This window comes from Lagopus muta, chromosome 24, assembly GCF_023343835.1.
Source record: "Lagopus muta isolate bLagMut1 chromosome 24, bLagMut1 primary, whole genome shotgun sequence".
Lineage (NCBI taxonomy): Eukaryota > Metazoa > Chordata > Aves > Galliformes > Phasianidae > Lagopus > Lagopus muta.
Window position 1 is genome coordinate 5,685,233 of NC_064456.1, and position 18,327 is coordinate 5,703,559.

Sequence of the window (18,327 nt, forward strand, 5' to 3'; positions counted from 1 at the left end):
CGTGAGTCCAGGAGACAAATCCACAGCACAGGCTTTCTGAACTACTATCACATGAGTAGCATTTCTGGTGGTAGAAAGGCACAGCAAATAGTCCATCAGAGACATTCTGGCACATCTCCCATGAAAAACAGCATGATTCAAACACCTGTGTTTCTAAAGATGAAAAACATCCAGTAAGCAGCAACGAGAGGCTCTGTCTTTAAATCTTTCCAAAGGGAGAAGTGTTCATATCCACTTTTCCTGACCACACAAACACGGCCCCAGCTGTCAGAGCCCTTCTGCCATAGCACAAGCAGACTGCACGCACATGAAAGAGCACGCACAGCCCCTCCTGAGGTCCTGGAGCCACGGCTCCCCTTCAGAGCTCCACAGCTTACCGGTGTTTCACACTGATGCAGCCTCACTCAAGCTTCATAGGTGTCAAAGAAGGCCTGCAGAAGGCAAGAGGCGGCAGCCAGAGGACAGGACATTTTCCATTTATTATCCTTTTGTTGCAATAATCTGACTTAGCCTAACATTCCTGGGTATTTCTCAATTATACCATCTGTGTATTCATTGATTATACATTAGGTTACATTCTAATGTACGTGCTGGAAACTGTCTCCACATTAAGCTACATCATCATCTGTTTTCCACTAATTTTTGTTCTTTGCAGTCAAGAACACTTCAATTTTCACTTTGAAGTGAAAATTGAACGGGTTTGGGCGCCATTTCAACATTTTTCCCTTGGTTTTTTTAACCCCAAGAATGAGAAGAAGCTGTAAAGGAGCTAGAAGCCTCTCTGGGTCAGCTAAAAGAGGTGGGGTAATGTAAGGATGCTGATTGCCTGAAGTGCCGTTTGACTTGGTGCTTGTTATCTGGAGCCATTGCCAGCTTCAGTGCTTCTCTCTTTAAAGCACTGGCAATCCGGAATTGGAAGTTTGTCAGATGGCTTTAATAGTGCAGCTGACAGGAGCTGTCAGTGCTGCTGGAGCCCTGTTGTGTGCAGCTGTCTGCGATGGGTGCATGGAGCAGCACTGAACAGCTGCAGCTGTTTCCTGCAGACAGACACGCAGACATAACCCTGCCTTCTGCCTTCTTGCTGTGCTTTTCTGTTATTTCCTAGCATCCTGCAAGCTTTCTTTGTTGTTTTGATTTTGTCTCTAGCTTTGCTTTGCGATTTTTTCCTTTGCTCTGCTGTCGAAGAAGTGTTGAATCCCAGCCTGAAGCACCGAGGGAGCAGCTGAGGAAAGGAGCCGGTGAGCCCTGGGAGCGCAGCTGAAGGCAATGGAGCTGGGTGGCTGGAAGGGGCGGAGCCTGGCTGCCCCTCCTGGAGCTCCTTTAGGGGCTGAGTGGCAAGGGGGCAGGGTTTGTTTCTGGAAGGTTCTGTGCTGTGGAGTTTGTTGTGTGGGTGAATCCTTGGAGATGGTGAGCAGTCCTTTTTGTGCCTCTGTAATGTATTGCTGTTGCTCTGGTGCTTCTGCTGCTACGTGTGTGATGGCTTTCTTTCTAATTTGCTTTTTGTGTTGTGCCTTCTGTCACACACAGGCAAGGGGGGGGGTGGGCTGTCGGCTCTGGGCCAAAGTGGGGGGGGAGAGGGTGCCGTGGGCCCCCTGTTCAAGGGGGGAGGGGAAAGGGTCGGGGGGTAGGCCGAGAGGGAGGTAGAGGAAGTTGTCGGCTCTGGGCCATTCCAGGCGAAAGGGGTGGGGTGGGGTGCTGTTGGCTCCAGGCCGAAGGGGGGGGGGGCAGGGGGGTGGTTCTGTGGTGGTTCTGTTTTGAAGGGGGGGGGGGGGGGGGGTTGAGTGGTGGGCCGAGGTGGGCGGGGGGGAGCCATCGGCTCTGGGCGAAGGGGGGGGAGGGGTGGAGGAGGGTTGGGGGGGGGGTGATGGGGAGGTAGGGGAGGCTGTCGGCTCTGGGCCAAATGGGGACGGGAAGGATCTGGGGGGGGGGGGAAGGGGGTGGAGCTGTCGGCTCTGGGCTGCTCTGGGCCAAGAGGGGGGTGAGGGGGGTGCTGTCGGCTCTGTTCCAAAGGGGAGGGTGGGGGGTGCCTGTCACCTCCGGGCCAGGTTTCTGTTTCTTTACATACTGCAGTGTTGCTGCAGCTGCCCATCTGTATTGTCTTTGCTTTTTCTGTTAGTGAATGCTCCCAGGTGGTGGGCAGGGTGCAGGGCACGGGGAGCACCTGCTCCTGCAGGGAGGGTACCTGCAAAAGAACTGGGGGGGGGCTGGGGTGGCCGGGGGCCTGTGGCAGGTAGGTGCCTGTGGGCTGCAGGGGCTCCGCGTGGAGGGGCACGGCCCCAGGCCACAGCCCCATTGGCCGCTGGGGTGGCAGCATCCCTACGGGCAGGGGACGTCCTGAGCATGGAGCAGGGGCGGGGGGGGGGAGCCGTAGCTGGGTGCAGCCCCCCAGGTAGGAGCAGCAGCGCTGGTAAGTGCAGCCCTGCAGTTGAGGTCAGGCCCACAGGTGGCAGCTGAGCCAGGACTGGGGGCAGCCCCCCGGGTGGGAGCTGCGCTGCCTGTCCCCAGGCACCTGGTAGGCCGGGCCAGACAGAGGGCTGAGGTGCCAGGTGGGTGGCAGTGGGGACAGGGAAGGGTTGGGGGGGGTACCAGCATCGGTCCGCGGATGGTGGGCTGCATCCAGGCGGGGTCTGGTGGCGGCACAGTCGCGTCCAAGAAAGTGGCGTCGGGTGTCAGAGGCACTGTCAGCGCTCGAGGGAATCTCTCTGTGGGGAAATGCCAGATGGGGCGTTGGGCTGAGACCCGGGGCATTGGGGTGAGATCCAGGTCACAGGAGTGGGATCTGGGGTGCTGGGGTGAGATCTGGGTCACAGGGGTGTTTTCTGCGGCTCTGGGCTGAGCTGTGGGGTCACAGGGGTGAGATTTGGGGTGCTGGGGTCAGCTGGAGCGTCAGAGCAGGGGGAGCTGCTGCCTTACCTGCCATGACAGCTGGAGAGTGGCAGTTGGGGGAGCCCCTCCCCCCACGGGGGTTCTGTGACCGTTGGGCTCAGCCCCTTTCCCCCCGGCTTGCCATGCTTTGCCTTTTCGTACCCAGACAGCCTTCCCATCCCCATCGTTTCCCATCCCCAGGATCAGTGACTGTATTGATGGGCTTTTTGCAGCCCAGTGCCCTTCCTTCCCAAGGGTCTGCCCGTCCCAGTGAAGAAGATGAGAGAGCCCCAAGGTCCTTGGTTTATTAAGGGCCTTTTTCTCCATCTCTCAGTTGTTTGTTCTTCTTTTCTTTCTGTTGGTCTGACATACGTGGCCCATCAGGTAATTCAGCAGGGAGTTGTGCCTTCTTGCGAAGCTGTGGCAGATGGTTGCGTGCACTTCAGTGCTGGTATGACAAAGCTGAAGGTGCCGGAGCTGTGGGAGAGCTCTGGGAGTTGGATGGAGAGTTCTTGACCAAGGAAGAGCCCTTTGGTCCCAGCCCCCTGGGGAGAGGGTGGGATTGCTGAAGGGAGAGAGAGGTCTTTGAGTGATGTGAGGGGTCTGGGAAGGGAGCTGACAGGTTTTGGGTTCCTTTACTGTGCTCTGCCCAGGCTGTGACAGTGCTGGGGTTCGATTTTGAGTCACTCTGAAGAGCAAATGAGACAAAGGGTGTTTTGTGCAGCCTGGAACCCCTACAGAAGTAGGGGCTGCTGCCCAGGGTAGGTGCCCTGTCTCCACAATTGCTGACCACACTCTTCCCTTCTCCACAGTGACCACGGCCATCCCCTGAAGCTCCAGTCATGAAGACCCTGTACGTCATGTCTGATGGCCCTCTGTCTGCGCTGCCCATGGCTGTGATGGGTGCAGCTACCTCATGTCCCTTCAAACTGCCAGGCATCCAAGCTTCTCCTCCACCAGCTCTCCGCTGACTCCAACGCCTTTGCCACCGCCCGTGTCGTGTGGTGGAAATGCATGGTGCTGGGGCAGGCCCATCCTCCCACCCTGACAGCAGGCCCATTTCCAAAAACTCTGCTCACTTCCTCATCCTGCTGGCTCGTGAGGAGATCCTGTTGTCAGCTCTGCCAACCAGCACAGCGGAGGTGGGATTGTTACAGGCAGTTGGAAGAGAGCAGGGGAATAACCATTTCCCGCTTTGGCTGTTATTTGTTGAGAAATGCTGTCTGGTGAGTGTTGAGTCAGGGCCTGAACGACTGATGGAGCATCTGGGGAAAGGACCCAGTCAGCCCTGGGAGCCCAGGTGAGGGCAGTTCAGTTGTATGATGGAATGAGTGGAGCCTGGCTGCACCTCTCTGAGACCTCACTGAAGGGCTGACTCTGCAGTGGGCAAGGATCTCTGGTTGGAGATCCCTCCCTTGTGGAGTTTTCCCTGTGAGCCTGGATCTTCAGGGACAGGTGAGCACTTTTCCTTTGTCTTTGTAACACCATCTGTTGTGCCAGTCCCTTTGTGGTTACACCTCCTTCCACTGCACCGATCATTCTGATTGTTACAGACGTCCTCTGCCCCTTCCCATCTGTAAAGCAAACAAGGCGATGACAGAGCCTTTATTTGAGATAGAGGAGCTATAGAACAGGGTATCAAAGAAAGAGGAATCGACTCATACCTCCCAGCTACAGTTTGGCAGAAAGCAGTGAGCTGAGGAATGCAGCCTTCTGCGTTTGAACTGCGGTGTGCTGAAAGGTGAGAGGGGGCTGAGGTGTGGGGGGGGAGAGCTGTGCAGACTGACTGTGTGTGTGCTGCTGGGAGCACTGCTGAGATGGAGAGAGAGGAAGGCTCCCCGCTCGAGGTACTCGTGTGCTCACGCAGTGGTTCAGGCTGTGACCTGGCAATTGCACTGCACCTCCCTTCCTGCACTGTCCATGTGCCACCTGCAGGTGTTGCCCAGCTTTTGGGGGACTTGCTGTGACCTCCCTGTCTCACCGCTGCCTTGTGCACTGGACTTCACAGCATCCTGATGGTAAGTAGTGGTCCTGTGGAGATGCTGAGTAACGATTGTGAGCTGCGTCCTTTTCCTGGACCGGTATCCCAAGCCCTTCTCAGCCCAGGGCCTGTCTCTCTTTCCCTGGGGTTCTGTGGAGAAGTCAGCAAGACGGGACTTTGCCAGCCAGCTGGTTTCAGGTCCACCACCCCAATGACAGCAGGGCAGTCCTGCAGCTCATGGCAGCCCTACGGCTCTGCTCCTTTGCCAGGCTGGAGAGCTGAATCGGCTCCGATTCTGCAGATCCTTCCCTGAGTCCTGCTGCTAAGCACCGATACTTGTGCATCCTCTGGGCCACATCTGGACTGGAAAGAGGAGTAGATATCAGGCGGAAGGATCTGGCCTTCTGCTGGGTGATAGCCACCTGCATGGCCTGTTCCTGCTTTCTCTTTTCCCCAGGTGGCATTGTGCTTCCCAAGGAGTGCGTGGACCTTTCTGATGGGAGTGAGCAGCAAGGAACCAACTGGGTCTCAGCTTCCTTCGTGCCCTGCACTTGACTGAGGGACCCTGCAACCAGCTCAGAGGTAAGAGGTGGCCATGGGCCCAGCTCTGCCAGCTTTCACTGCAAAAGGGAGCAGTTCAGGGAAAGACACAGCCTGGGTGAGCCTGAGCTTTACTCCTGCATCTGAGGGAGCTGTGGACATCAGCTGTGGACACGACTCATCGAGGTGTGGGTCAGCTGTGGATGCTCAGTGTTCTTAAGCAGCCCAGCTGTATCTCACAGGCTGTAGTCACAATTTCTCTGCGAGGCTGAGATACCCTGAGGATCACAGCGTCTCTCATTTTGCTCTCACGCCCTTGCTCACAGTCTCTGAGGAACGACTTGAGCCCTGTGCCCACGTCCTCGCTCGTGTGCTGGAGTCACTTTTGTGCCTTTTGTGTCAGGGCTCTTGGGGCAAAACGTGCCTGGACACTGCCACACGTGTAATGCCTTTCTGCGGTGCACACTGGAGGATGCAGAACTGGCTGGGTCTGTGATGCTTTATGAAGCTGCTCTGACCTCTTTCAGCAGCAGTGAGAACTCTTCTCACCTAGTCTAACCCTTAGAGCAGCATGGAGTGACCGGTGCTTCCTGGGGATAAGTCTTTTTTTCTACTTTCTATCCCAAGTCCTTTCTTTTCCACAGAAACAGCAGAAGTGTTCCTTCAGAGCTGATTTACCCCTGCTGTGTTTCTTTTCCCTTTTTGTGGATGAGCAAGTGCCCCTTTAGGGATGAGCATCTCTTTGCTCCTCCCATTTTACAGCTCATAGCAGGGTGCCCAGGACACCCCTCAGTTGTGGGGAGCAGCTGGCACAAGAGAAATAAGTCCTGAGGCTGCAGCAAAGATTTTGGGTCATTTGCAGTGGCTCAGTGGGAGCTTGCCGAGGCAAAAAGCAGCTGGAGATGTGCTCTGCAGTTCTGTGCTGGTTTGCAGATTCCTCAGGAGTGGTCCTGGGTCACCTGGCTTCCACCAAGAGTGCTGCCCTTCTCTCCACAGATCACATCCCAGGTGCTGTCTGTCTGTCTGTGGTAGGTACCAGAGCAAGGAGGCCTCTCCGTGCCATTGTTGCAGTGATTTCAGTCTGTGGCACCCACATTTGGACGCATGGATGCTCCAGGCACAGCTGTGAACCCTGGGGCTGGGAGAACGATGCCAAAAACGATGTAGAGAAAAAACCAGAGGTAAGTCTCAGTTTGTTCTTGAATCAGGAAACACACCTGCTAAGGTGAAGCTGCTTTTCCCCTGCAACCTACCCTAATTCCAGGAATCAAGCACACCCCAAGCACCACCAGCTGGGACCATCCAATAAGGTTTATTTTGGATGCTGCTCTCCAGCACCCATTTCGGAGCAGCCAGTGTGCTTCCCATGGATACTCGCTGCTGTCCTGAGCCATTTATAACCTCAGGAGCCCCTGCTAGAAGGCAGCATACTTCAGAACTAAAATGGCATGGTTTTGTAGGAGGGAGCAGGGGCTTTGCACCAGGGAGCTGCAGAGCATCCTGGACACAGCATGGCGAGATGGGAACATCCACTGCCTGGCTGTGTTGGCTCCACAAAACTGCACGGGGACACAGCATCTCTAGCAAGAAAACCTCTGCAACTCATTCTGCTTCCTTCTTTTTACAAATGACAGGTGCAGCTCGTTTTGGCCATGGGACACAGCAGCTCCGACAGCATCCCAGTGCTGCGGCATCCCGCTGCCCGCCTCTCTGTGGGGCCAGGGCTGATGCAGAGCAAGGCAGCAGCTTGGTGCTGCAGTGGGAAGCGGAGGTGTGTGGAGTGCTGTAGGTGTGCTGGCTGTGCCACGTCGCTGTGGGGTAGAGCTGGTGCTGCAGTGAGCCTTTGTGGGATGTTGGTGGTGCCTGGGGTTGGAGGGCTGTGCAAGCTGGCTATTGCAGGGCTGGGGAAAACGGGGATAACGAAGGGGATAATGGAGAGAGATGGCTTTGGTGGGGCTGCCTGATTTTTTAGGTGCTCCAGAGGGTTGCTGAAGTTAATCAGAAAGCACAGCAACTCTTCCTTGTAAACGTTTGGGGCTGAGGCACTGGGTGAGTGGAATGGCACAGCCGGGTCTGGAAATGATGGCTTTGGGTTTGGCCAATCCTTGGTGGCCCCTGGGTGAGCCAGTGCCCTTGCCCCTGCCTTCAGTTTCACGGACCAAGGGGGAAACAGCCTGCAGGCCCAAGGCTGCCTCGTCCTGTTCCACGTGGCTGGGGGTGGTGTGGGGCTGTGTGCCAGTGGGCTGAAGCCGGCCCTAGGGGGCAGCCAGCAGGCTTTGACAGCAGCAGAGGTGGCTGGCTGCGGGCTCTCTCTGCTCCACGCTTTGGTTCACAGGTCTTGGGCTGCTCCCAGTCGTCCTCCATGTCCTCGGGTTGTGGACATCCTTCAAGTTGGAGAGGTATCCCCCAAAGGGGTGGCAGCTGATGTGTTTCAGCAGCTGATTGCAGTATGCGTGAAAGAAGCCGGTGAAGACAGCGGGTGTAGGGCCCCCATGCTCAGCTCTTGGGTAAGGCTGTCTGTCCTGCCAGGGGAGCACTGCAATGGGTCCTGCCTCACTGCAGCCTCCCCTGGATGCATCCTTCAATCCTTGTGTCTCCAGGCTCCTCTGCTCCTTGAAGTGGGGGTTGGCTGCCAGCCGGCTGGGCTCTGGGTTGGGGTGAGTTCTGCTCGCCGCCCCATTGCCCTCCAGGCAGTGCTGTTAGTGGCAGTGGCAGGACTCTGCCTCACTCACCTGGGCCAGCAGCTTCTTCTTGGCCAGCAGAGAGGTGATGGGGTGGTTGCCTTTGGAGTAAAAGCTGGGAAAGAGGCACTTGCAGGCTTCATTGTGGGCACAGTGAGTGCTGGGACACCACCCAGAGGGGCTGTGCCGGGGCCGTGGGGCTGGCACATTGCTCCACTGGCCAGCCTTGCTTGTGGGCCTCTGTTGGGTCTTCCTGGGTGGGGGATGCAGCCATCAGGAGGTACCCGGAGGGGCAAATCTGCTCAATGCGTCTTTAAGATGGGGAAGAAGAGTATACATATCTGAGAATACCTCACTGGTGTAACAATGTCAGCACTGATGGATATCTGTGATGGAAACTTGTGTGAGAGCAGTAATTCAGTAATAAAATAGGTCAGATCCTTACGCTGAAGGGGGCACCTTACAAGAACCATTTTGTGATTCTGTGTTTGGCAGTTTGCTCTGCATGATGTGGATGGTGGAGCTGTGCTGATGTGATCCATTTCCAGTTGTGAACAGGATTGCTCTAAGAGCTGCTGCAGTGAGATGCGTGAGGGCTGACTGTAAGCTGAAGCGTGATTGCCTCTGAATATCAATGTGTGTGTGGGGATTTTGTTTTTAATTCTGGGATTTCATCCTTGCCCTGCAGCAGCTCTGAAGAGGCCTTGTTTTCCCAAACCCTGCTTTGCTGCTAATTGAGGCTGATGGCAAGTGCTGTGCTTTGGGCCCTTTGCTTTTAGTTTCTGTGGCCTGTGTACCTTGGAGGCTGCTTTCTTTCACATTTTTTTGTTTGCTAGCCACCTCTTCAGTAGATAAGATTTCTTAGGGATGTTCTTGCTTTCCTGTGGTGGCTATGTGTCGGTGCTGGGCTAGGGAAGGTTATCAGAAAAGGGAAGGATTTGCTGCACTAATTGAATTGTAGCCTTTTAGACACATGGAAGTTAAGGTGCTGATACTGCGCTGTGTAGCTAGAGAGCTTCCTCAGGAATCATTTGGGACCTGATCCCCAGTTCCCAATTTGAGCTTCTCCACCTGTTTCCACCCATATTGGAGCAGACCTGTATCTTGGAGGCAAGATCTGGGCAGTGAAAAGCTCAGGGGATGCTGACTGGCCACGTTAGTATATGAAATGTTCAGGCATGGAAGGGAACAGCCAGTTTACAGCTGAGGAATAGTTTGCCTTTCCTCTTCAATTCTTGCCCCTGGTTTCTGTGAGCACTGTTATCCACTGCTTGCAGTGAGACTCAGCCCTGGGTTTGGGGGGCCTGGTGCTCAGCGAGGTGTAACTGCAGCTCTGCACTGAAGCAAACTGCAGCCCAGCAGTATCACAGGAGCTGGAACATCTGGTGCGTGCTAGGTTTTAAACTGGACATGCTTTAATGGGACGGGACTTGTGGGCTGCCACTCGTTCCCTTGGGAAGTTTCTGTAAGCCTGTTTAAAGATGTTAGGACTGCCAAGGGGCAGCAAACTGTATCTTTAAGTGTCCAGAAGTGAATGAGCCTACGACTCACATGCAGTACACCATGAAAAAGATTCTCTCATTTTGGTCACTTGAGCTATTAAGGATAGCATCCTTAACTGTTGTGTGGTCTTGATCAGGCTGCTTCCCAAGTGCTTGATCAAGGAGAGCAGGCAGAAGCCTTTTGTCAGCAATCTGAGGTGTCTGCAGATCAATGAGCAGCTGCCTATGGGAGCTGCAATTGCCCTGGCATTCTCTGGCCGAGCAGAACAACAGGCCACCGAGTTCAGCCAACTTCTTCACACAGCTGCTGGGGGGAAACACAGGTGATGCTCAGCTGGGTCTCACACTGGCCTACAGGGAGCTGGTCAGGGCTGTGATAGTCAGGGCAGCTTTGGCTGCTTTCACCTGACATGGACCTGATACTCACAGAGGAGTGTGAAGGCTCCAGCTGATAGAGTTTCCTTACAAGTAAAGGTGTAGACAGGGGTGGTGCGGGCCTACTGTTGTGTTAATAAGCACAGGAGCAGAGAGGGCTGATGTACCTCACGGCTTCTTTGCCTCTGTTTTCACCAGCAACGCTTCCCTGGCTTTCATGCCTGAAGGCAGGATTCCAGAGCACAACTACCAAATGGTGGGAGAACTCCTTAACAGCAGCCCTGCCAAGAAGCTCTTGGGCTTCCCTGGGAGACAAAAAGCTTCACCTGTGTCAGCAGTGTGTGCTGGTAGCCCAGAAAGCCAACAGTATTGTGGACTGCAACAAAAGAGCGGTGGGCAGCAGGGAGGCGATCATCCTTCTCTACTCTGCCTTCATGAGGCCCCAACTAAAGTATTGTGAATCCTCTTGTGGTGTCCTGGCCCATCTCGTGGCTTGGAAGATCATGGTGATCTTACTTCTGTCTCGTCAGCTGATGGCAGGTCCCAGGAACGCTGGCGGGTTGGGTAGTGGGTGGTTGCTGAGATGATGGATCTCTGCTGAATGAGGCATCTGGAGGTGGGGGCTCTGGGGCCGGGCTGCTCCGCTCCAGGGCCGGGCCAGGTTTTCATTTCTTTATGTACTGCTGTGTTGCTGCAGCTGCCCTTCTGTATTGCTATTGCTTTTTTTGTTTGTGAATATTAAAACGTGTTATCTCTGTGTTGGTTGTCATCCTGCTCTCTTTTCTCTGTTTTGCAGGTCAGCTCATGCTGGAAGTTGGTGGTGTCGCTGTATGAATGAAGGTCAGTTCAGGAGCAGCTGCTGATGGAAGGAATGAAGTCCACGTTGATGAACTGAAGCATCTCCTGGTAAGCTGTCAGAGCCGGCAGTAACCATGTGTGTCATGAAAAGCAGAGGGCTGGCTCATCCAAGTGCTTGCTGATTGATGTGTGCGAGCATCTGCCTTCTGCTTCTGAACGATCAGAAAACTGAACGTGCTGAATCATTACAGCTTATGCGGAAATTGTGACTATGCTCTGAAATGTTTCCTTTAGTGATAAGCTGTGTTTCAGTGCTGTGGTGGTGCTGTCTGTGATCTGCAGCACTGCATCTCTTGCAAGGCTTGTGTGCCTGTTTCCACGAACCTTCCTTTCTTTCACTCTTCAGAAGAAGTGCTGGGTGCTTTTGGGGGAATCACGCAGGAGGCTGTCAGAAAGCCAGCTGTGATTTTCATAACATGAAGGGACGCAGTGGGAATGGACGTCATTGCCACCAAGCAGAAGTGAGCTGCTTATGTTGTGAAAGATATAATCTAGATTATTGATTATGAGCAGTTGCAGTGCGATAGGGGACGTGAAGTGACTGTTTGTTTGGGAGTTCAGGGAAAAGCCATGAGAAGTGAAATAGCAGTTTGTGTTTTGGCTGTCAAAATGGTGGAGCTTTATTGGAGTGAAAGGTGTGGGCTTTGTGTAGGCAGGCCCCCTCTCAGGTTGGTCTTTGCTGCTTGCTGTGCCTACCTGCCTGCTCGCTGTGCTTGCTGCATCTGATACCAGTGGTTGTGGCCAGGCTCCCCAGGGCTGTGGGCCTGGTCCTGAGCTGCTGCAGCTGGAAGACCGTCTGCGTTTGGGTTGTCCTTCCTGGAGCATCAGGTTGGACTTGATGATCCTTGTGGATCCCTTACAACTGGGGATGTTCTGTGATTCCATGATCTTGGTGATTTGCCTGGAAAATACCAGGTGATTTTTTTTTACCCTTATTTTTTTCCTGGCATTTGAACTTGTAGTTTCACTTCTAAATGTGAGAGCGGAGTTGGATAAGGGGAGGGTAAGTTGCTTCTTTATTTTCTATTCTCTCAGGTAGGTCTGTGTATTTAGTGCCCAAGCTGTGGTAGCTCTGTAACTGGGAATGTTCCCAGTGGTCATAAAAAGACTCTGCTGCCAGCACAGAATTTGGCCACAGGACTGCCTGCTGGATTAAGTTCTGTAGATTATCTGCTCTTTGAGATGGTCTGTTCTGTTTGTTTTTTCCAAGACGTCAGGTTTTGAGGTCACTGAGATGTATGGATTAATCAGTCACTTGCAGCTTGTTTGAGCTTGAAGCAGTTGAATCGTCCCACACAGCACTGTTAAATCAAACCTTATAATGGCTTTGGGATCGTAGCTCTGCGCTGCGCCCCTGGTGTGAATGTCTGTGCTGCAGGTGGCATCCGTCCTGTCCTTCCACTGTGCTCCTCATTGGCAGCAGGTATCACCCTCAGCTTTCTACCTCACACAGCAGTTTCTGTCTGAGCAGAGATGTGGTCACTTTCCAGTTTCTCTGTGGCACCCCCTGTGCTGTTAGTTCTCCTTCTGTGTTGGTGCCCTGTCTAGTCTTCAGCTTGCCCCAGGATGCCAGGCCAGCTGAAAAGAATTTTCAGCTTATATCCATCCTGATATTTTTATGTACTGTCCTTTGTCTTGATGAGGAACACCCTGGAGTCTTCTGAAGAAATCACCATTTCAGACGTGCATATTGTTCACCTGCATAGCCAATTACTCCTCTCAAGGCTCTTGTTCTCTAATGCGTTCAGTTCAGGATCAGTCCCTGTCCTTTGTCCTCCCTGTTTACTGTCCTGTATGGATTTACCTGAGGTTTTCCTTCAGCCTGCTTTCCTTTCAGTGCTGACAATCACGAGGAGCTCTTAGTTGTATGCTGCTGTGTTCATTTTCCTCGGTTCGTTTTCCTTCCTGATGTACAGCAGGTGCTGGTGGTAGCAGAGCCCCTGTTCTCTGTGAGTGACTTGTGCTGAGCCAGTGTTTATTGAGCTCTGATCTGCAGGATTAAACACAGCTACTTGTGTGAAATGGTGGCTTGCACTGCTTTGAATTTAGTCCTGCTGGCCAGAGATGGACGAGACAGGGATGTTCAGATACTGAGAAACGTGTTGGTGTTTGATACTTGCGGTGGATTTTATTTTTTAAGTGAGCACTGGGAACCAGTGAAGTTGAGCAGAGCAGCCTTAGTGGTGTGGTTGTATCAGGTGTGCCTGATTTCATCATGATAGGTGGCCTCTCAGTAGAGTTCAGGCTCTGACCCCTCAAAGCAGTAATGGGACGAGTTCTGTGTGATAGCAAGGCTAATCCAGAAAGGTTTTGATGAAGCTGTCCCAGAAGAGTTACCGGTCCTTAGCAGCCTGGCTGGTGTGTGATGTACGTTACTGAGACACTCCTTCCTCTGCGTGTGATGAAGCAGATGCTGTTACATAAGATCCAGTGCCTTAATGCCCTTAACTTCAAAGCACGGTGAAGGCAGTTGGAAGGCAGGAAGGTGACAAGTTGGAATCATATTGTGAGCCCAAGTTCAGCAAACCATTACTGCTAAACAGGGGCCTCAGGTATGGTTTAAGCTTTTCTGATTTCTGTGAGACTTGGACGTCTGTTTATAGGCTTGCAGTGCAGGTGCCTAGGAGCCATGTTTTCCCTAGGGAGAGCGGTGTGCTTGTGTACCTTGTGTGCTCTTCAGCAAGGGCATGGTAAAAACCAGTCCTGGATGTTGGGTGAGGAGCAGGGAGAGAGGCGAGCCCAGCCAGTGATGGCAGTCCTGAGCCAACGGGTTTCTGTGCCTCTGTCTGGAGCAGAGACGTTTGGAAATTCTCAGATGAGCTTTGATAAGCCTCTGAGCTTCTGGGTGCATTTCGTGACCAGTTCAGTCCTCTCGAAAGCTTGAGGTTTGTCCATCACTAATTTTCAAATTAATTACACGGAAAAAAATATTTCTTGAAAACAGAAACAATAATGAATATGCTAGTAGTGTCACTGCCATGGAGGAGCACAAAGTAGTAGCCAAGGGATAGGAGAAATAAGAATGCCCTTTGTTTCTTTTCTCTAGGATCTCAAGAACTATTGACAAACATGAAAATATTTAATATGCACATAAAAAAGGATAGCAGTACTAACAGTTGGAAAAAATAATGTGAGGTACCCAAGTTTCACCCCAGGTCAAAAAGCTTTGGAACTCTCCAGAGTAGAGAACGGTTTCTCTGGTTTTTCATTTTGCTGAGCACTGAAAGCATCAGAGAGGACTTGCTGGCATCTTGCTGGCACCCCCACCAGCTCCCTCAGCAGCCCAGGACGGAGCCCGTCTGGTCCCATGGGCTTGTGACAGTTCAGATGGAGGAGGAGCTCGCTGACTGTCTCCTCCTGCATCCCTGGGCTGCGTTCTGGGTAGCATCCCAGACTGCAGATTGGGGCATAAAGTGCCCTGATGATCACTGACCTGCCTTTTACAGGCAGGTGTAAAGAAGGCATTGAGGACCTCAGCCTTCTGCTTATCCTCAGTGCTCACATGCCCCGCTGCATCAAGAGAAGGGTGGAAATTCTCCTTGGTTCTTTTCTTACCACTGATAGGTTTATAAAAGGATTTCTTATTCTCTTACTGCGGTGGCCAGTCTGAGTTCAAGTTGGGCTTTGGCCTTCCTAACTTCCTCCCTGCATACCTTAGCAACTGCCTTGCAATCTCCCCAAGCAGCCTGTCCTGCAGTTTGTCACCTTACTGCCCTTCTTGTTTCCCTAGAGCCCATCTGACAGGAAAACATTATTTGAAGACTCATTTCAATGGGTATAGCATAAAACATACTGGTAGTGGGCATGAGAAGTGGAATTGAAGAAATCTGTTATGTGTGCATCATTCTTAATGCCCTGCCACCTTAATAATGTGGTTTGGATAGAGACTAACAAAACCTAGCAGCGTACAGCCATGCTTGTGTATCTAAAGATCATGCAAAAATGTGAAATTCTGTCTCCGAGTGTCACTGTGGCCATGAAACAAATATAAATATATATATATTTTTTTCTATAAGGACGAGAACTATTTTGGAAATGTCATAAAAATACTGCTTAGAAATAATTTTAAACAGCGTTTAGTTTTAAAGCATTGTAACTCGGTACTGATTTTATAAGAGCGAGCTGCCAGGGTTGTTGTGCACCATTTGTTCCAGTAACAGTGGTGATTATTTTGATTTCCTCACAGTTAAAAGCAGGAATCGGGGGCTGAGGAGTAGAAGGGATAAAAAGTCAGTTAAAACTTCTACTGCTGTCACAATAAATAAATAATAATTGTTTAAAAATCTGCAAACTTAGGCTGGTTTGTGTGTCTGGAGAGGTAAAACGTTTTGCTCCACAACGATGAAGCGATTTTTAAAAAGCTTGGGAGGTGAATGCGTTTTAAAAAGCAGAAATACGAAAGATGGAAAGTAGTGAATCTGTGGTGATGGATCTTGGGGGTGTTATCGCAAGCAAGGAAGAAAGGGTGAAAGAGCTTTTGGGATGTTTGTGAGTTGAAATAGGAGTTCTGGATCAGCTTTGAAAAAGCAGCAGCTCTGTGCTTGGCAACGTGCTGCTGGAAGGTGCAGTAAGTGAACGTTTCGTTAGGAAACTTCAGGGGTTGGTGTTTGAGTAAAGATGCGTGAAATTGAGACCTGAAAGGGAAAAAAAGATCCAAGGCTTGATTCTTGAGATGAAAGAACCTCGAGTAGGTGTGCATGGGAGGTTGTGTCGATCTGCCTGAGGGCAGGGAGGCCCTGCAGAGGGATCTGGATCAGCTGGATCGCTGGGCCGAGGTGAATGGGATGAGGTTCAACAAGGCCGAGTGTCGGGTTCTGCACTTTGGCCACAACAACCCCATGCAGCGTTACAGGCTTGGGGATGAGTGGTTGGATGACTGTGAAGAGGAAAGGGAGCTGGGGGTGTTGGTTGGTGCTTGGCTGAACATGAGCCCACAGTGTGCCCAGGTGGGGACACAGGCACAGAGGAGGGGACACAGAGGGCCGACGGCATCCTGGCCTGCTTTAGAAATGGTGTGGCCAGCAGGAGCAGGGAGGTGAGCATCCCCTGTACTCAGCACTGGTGAGGCCGCACCTCGAGTGCTGTGTTCAGTTTTGGGCCCCTCACTACAAGAAAGACATGGAGGCCCTGGAACGTGTGCAGAGAAGGGCAACGAAATGGTGAGGGGTCTGGAGGACAAGTCTTATGAACAGTGGCTGAGGGAGCTGGGATTGTTCAGTGTGCAGAAGAGGAGCTCAGGGGAGGCCTCATAGCACTCTACAACTTCCTGAAGGGAGGCTGTGGTGCAAGAGGGTCTGGCCTCTTCTCCCAGGCAAATAGTAGGACCCGAGGAAATGGCAAGAAGTGGACTTGGAATGGAAATGGCAGAGGAGGTTTAGGTTGGACATGAGGAGAAACTTTTTCTCTCAGAGGGTGGTCAGGCACTGCAATGGCTGCCCAGGGAGGTGGTGGAGTCGCCGTCCCTGGCAGCGTTCAAGAGGCGCCTGGATGAGGAGCTACGAGATGTGGGTTTGTGCTTGTGGTACTGATAGGAATGGGAGGGGTTGGACTGGATGATCTTGCAGGTTGTTTCCAACCTTGTGATTCTGTGATTTTTTTCTTTGTAAGAAGAATACACCATTGGTCATCCTGGGACTTCCTGGGTTTTAGAAACCAAATGCAACAGCGAGGGAAAGGCAAGCTACAGGAAAGAAATTTACACTAATTGGCCTTTAATCAAGGGGCAAGGAACTTGTGAATCAATTCTGCTAAGTACCACGTGTAACAAAATTTACCTTAAGAACAGTGTCAGCCCATTAACGTTCTGTGCAGTCTGAGAGTGAAGGAGTGCTGTTTAAGGTGTGAACTTCAACATCATCTTATAGAGGATTTGCTCAAACAAAAAGAAACAGTCAAGAAACCCCTGCACAGGTGGCAGGCAGGAGGTCAATTGAATCAGTAGAGTTTTCCTCTTAGGGTATGTTCTGTGAAGGCTTTTTTGTGGGAAAGGTTTGAGGGATGAGGGAGGAGGAATTGCTTTCGTCAGGAGTCATCCGAAAACATTGTGCAGAAATTGTAACACTTGCAGAAGGAACATATTGGCATTTTGCAGTTGTGCAGGATGCTGATTGGGATGGAGAGTAAGGAGTATCTGCAGGAGACCGTTCTCTTCTGGTTTTAGGAACCCAGGCAGAGCTCAGGTTGCAGCCTAAGTAATATTCTTTTCCACGCTCTAGGTGCTGTGTTACGTTCCCCAGAGTTTCATCTCTCCTTCAGATTCCAGTTCTCCTGACAGGTTAAGCTTGAATTCAGCATATCTGCTTCTCACAGAATCACACAGAATCACAGAATCACCCGGGTTGGAAGGGACCCCAAGGATCATGCAGTTCCAACCCCCTTGCCTAGCAGGGCCACCAAACATCCACATTCAGATCAGGTTGCCCAGGACCCCGTCCAACCTGGCCTTAAACACGTCCAAGGACGGGGCATCCACAACCTCCCTGGGCAGCCTGTTTCAGGGCCTAACCACTCTCCTAGTAAAGAACTTCCCCCTAACATCCAACCTAAATCTTCCCTCCTTCAACTCGGATCCATTTCCCCTAGTCCTGCTGTTGTCAGCCCTTTTGAAGAGTTGACTCCCCTCCTGGGTGTAGGTTCCCTTCAGGTATTGATAGGCTGCAATGAGGTCACCCCGCAGCCTTCTCTTCTCCAGGCTGAACAAGCCCAACTCCCTCAGCCTGTCCTCATAGGGGAGCTGCTCCAGCCCCCTGATCATCTTAGTCGCCCTCCTCTGGACCCTTTCCAAAATCTCCATGTCTTTCTTGTACTGAGGGCTCCACACCTGGACACAGTACTCCAGATGGGGCCTCACAAGAGCCGAGTAGAGAGGGACAATCACCTCCCTGTCCCTGCTGGCCACCCCTCTCCTGATGGAGCCCAGGATCCCATTTGCCTTTCGAGCTGCCAGAGCGCACTGCTGGCTCATATTCAGTCTCTCGTCCATCAGGACCCCCAGGTCCTTCTCTGCCGAGCTGCTCTCAAGGACCGCTCTTCCCAGCCTGTACAGGTGCCTGGGGTTCTTCCGGCCCAAATGCAAAACCCTGCACTTTGCCGTGTTGAACCTCATCAGGTTCACCTGAGCCCAGCCCTCCAGCCTGTCGAGGTCCCTCTGAATGGCATCCCTTCCTTCCACCGTATCAACCGCACCACTCAGCTTGGTGTCGTCAGCAAACTTGCTGAGGGTGCACTCAATTCCCTCATCGATGTCATTAATAAAGATGTTAAAGAGCACCGGTCCCAAGACAGACCCTTGGGGGACGCCACTTGTTACTGGCCTCCACCTGGACATAGAGCCATTGACCACCACCCTCTGTCTGCGGCCTTTCAACCAATTGCTTATCCATCGGGTCGTCCACCCATCAAATCCACTTCCCTCCAATTTGGAGATGAGGATGTGGTGGGGGACCATGTCAAAGGCCTTGCTCAGGTCCAGGTAAAATGTATCAGACTGCTGCACTGCTAGGTGTAACTGCACAGTGCCGAGTGA

The 18,327-nt window shown here is 52.3% G+C and overlaps 1 pseudogene; it reads right to left on the reverse strand.

Moving 5' to 3' along the window:
* Positions 1-6,579: 6,579 nt before the first annotated feature.
* Positions 6,580-10,844, reverse strand: LOC125684316 (AT-rich interactive domain-containing protein 5A-like; annotated as a pseudogene).
* Between the last annotated feature and the right edge of the window lie 7,483 nt (positions 10,845-18,327).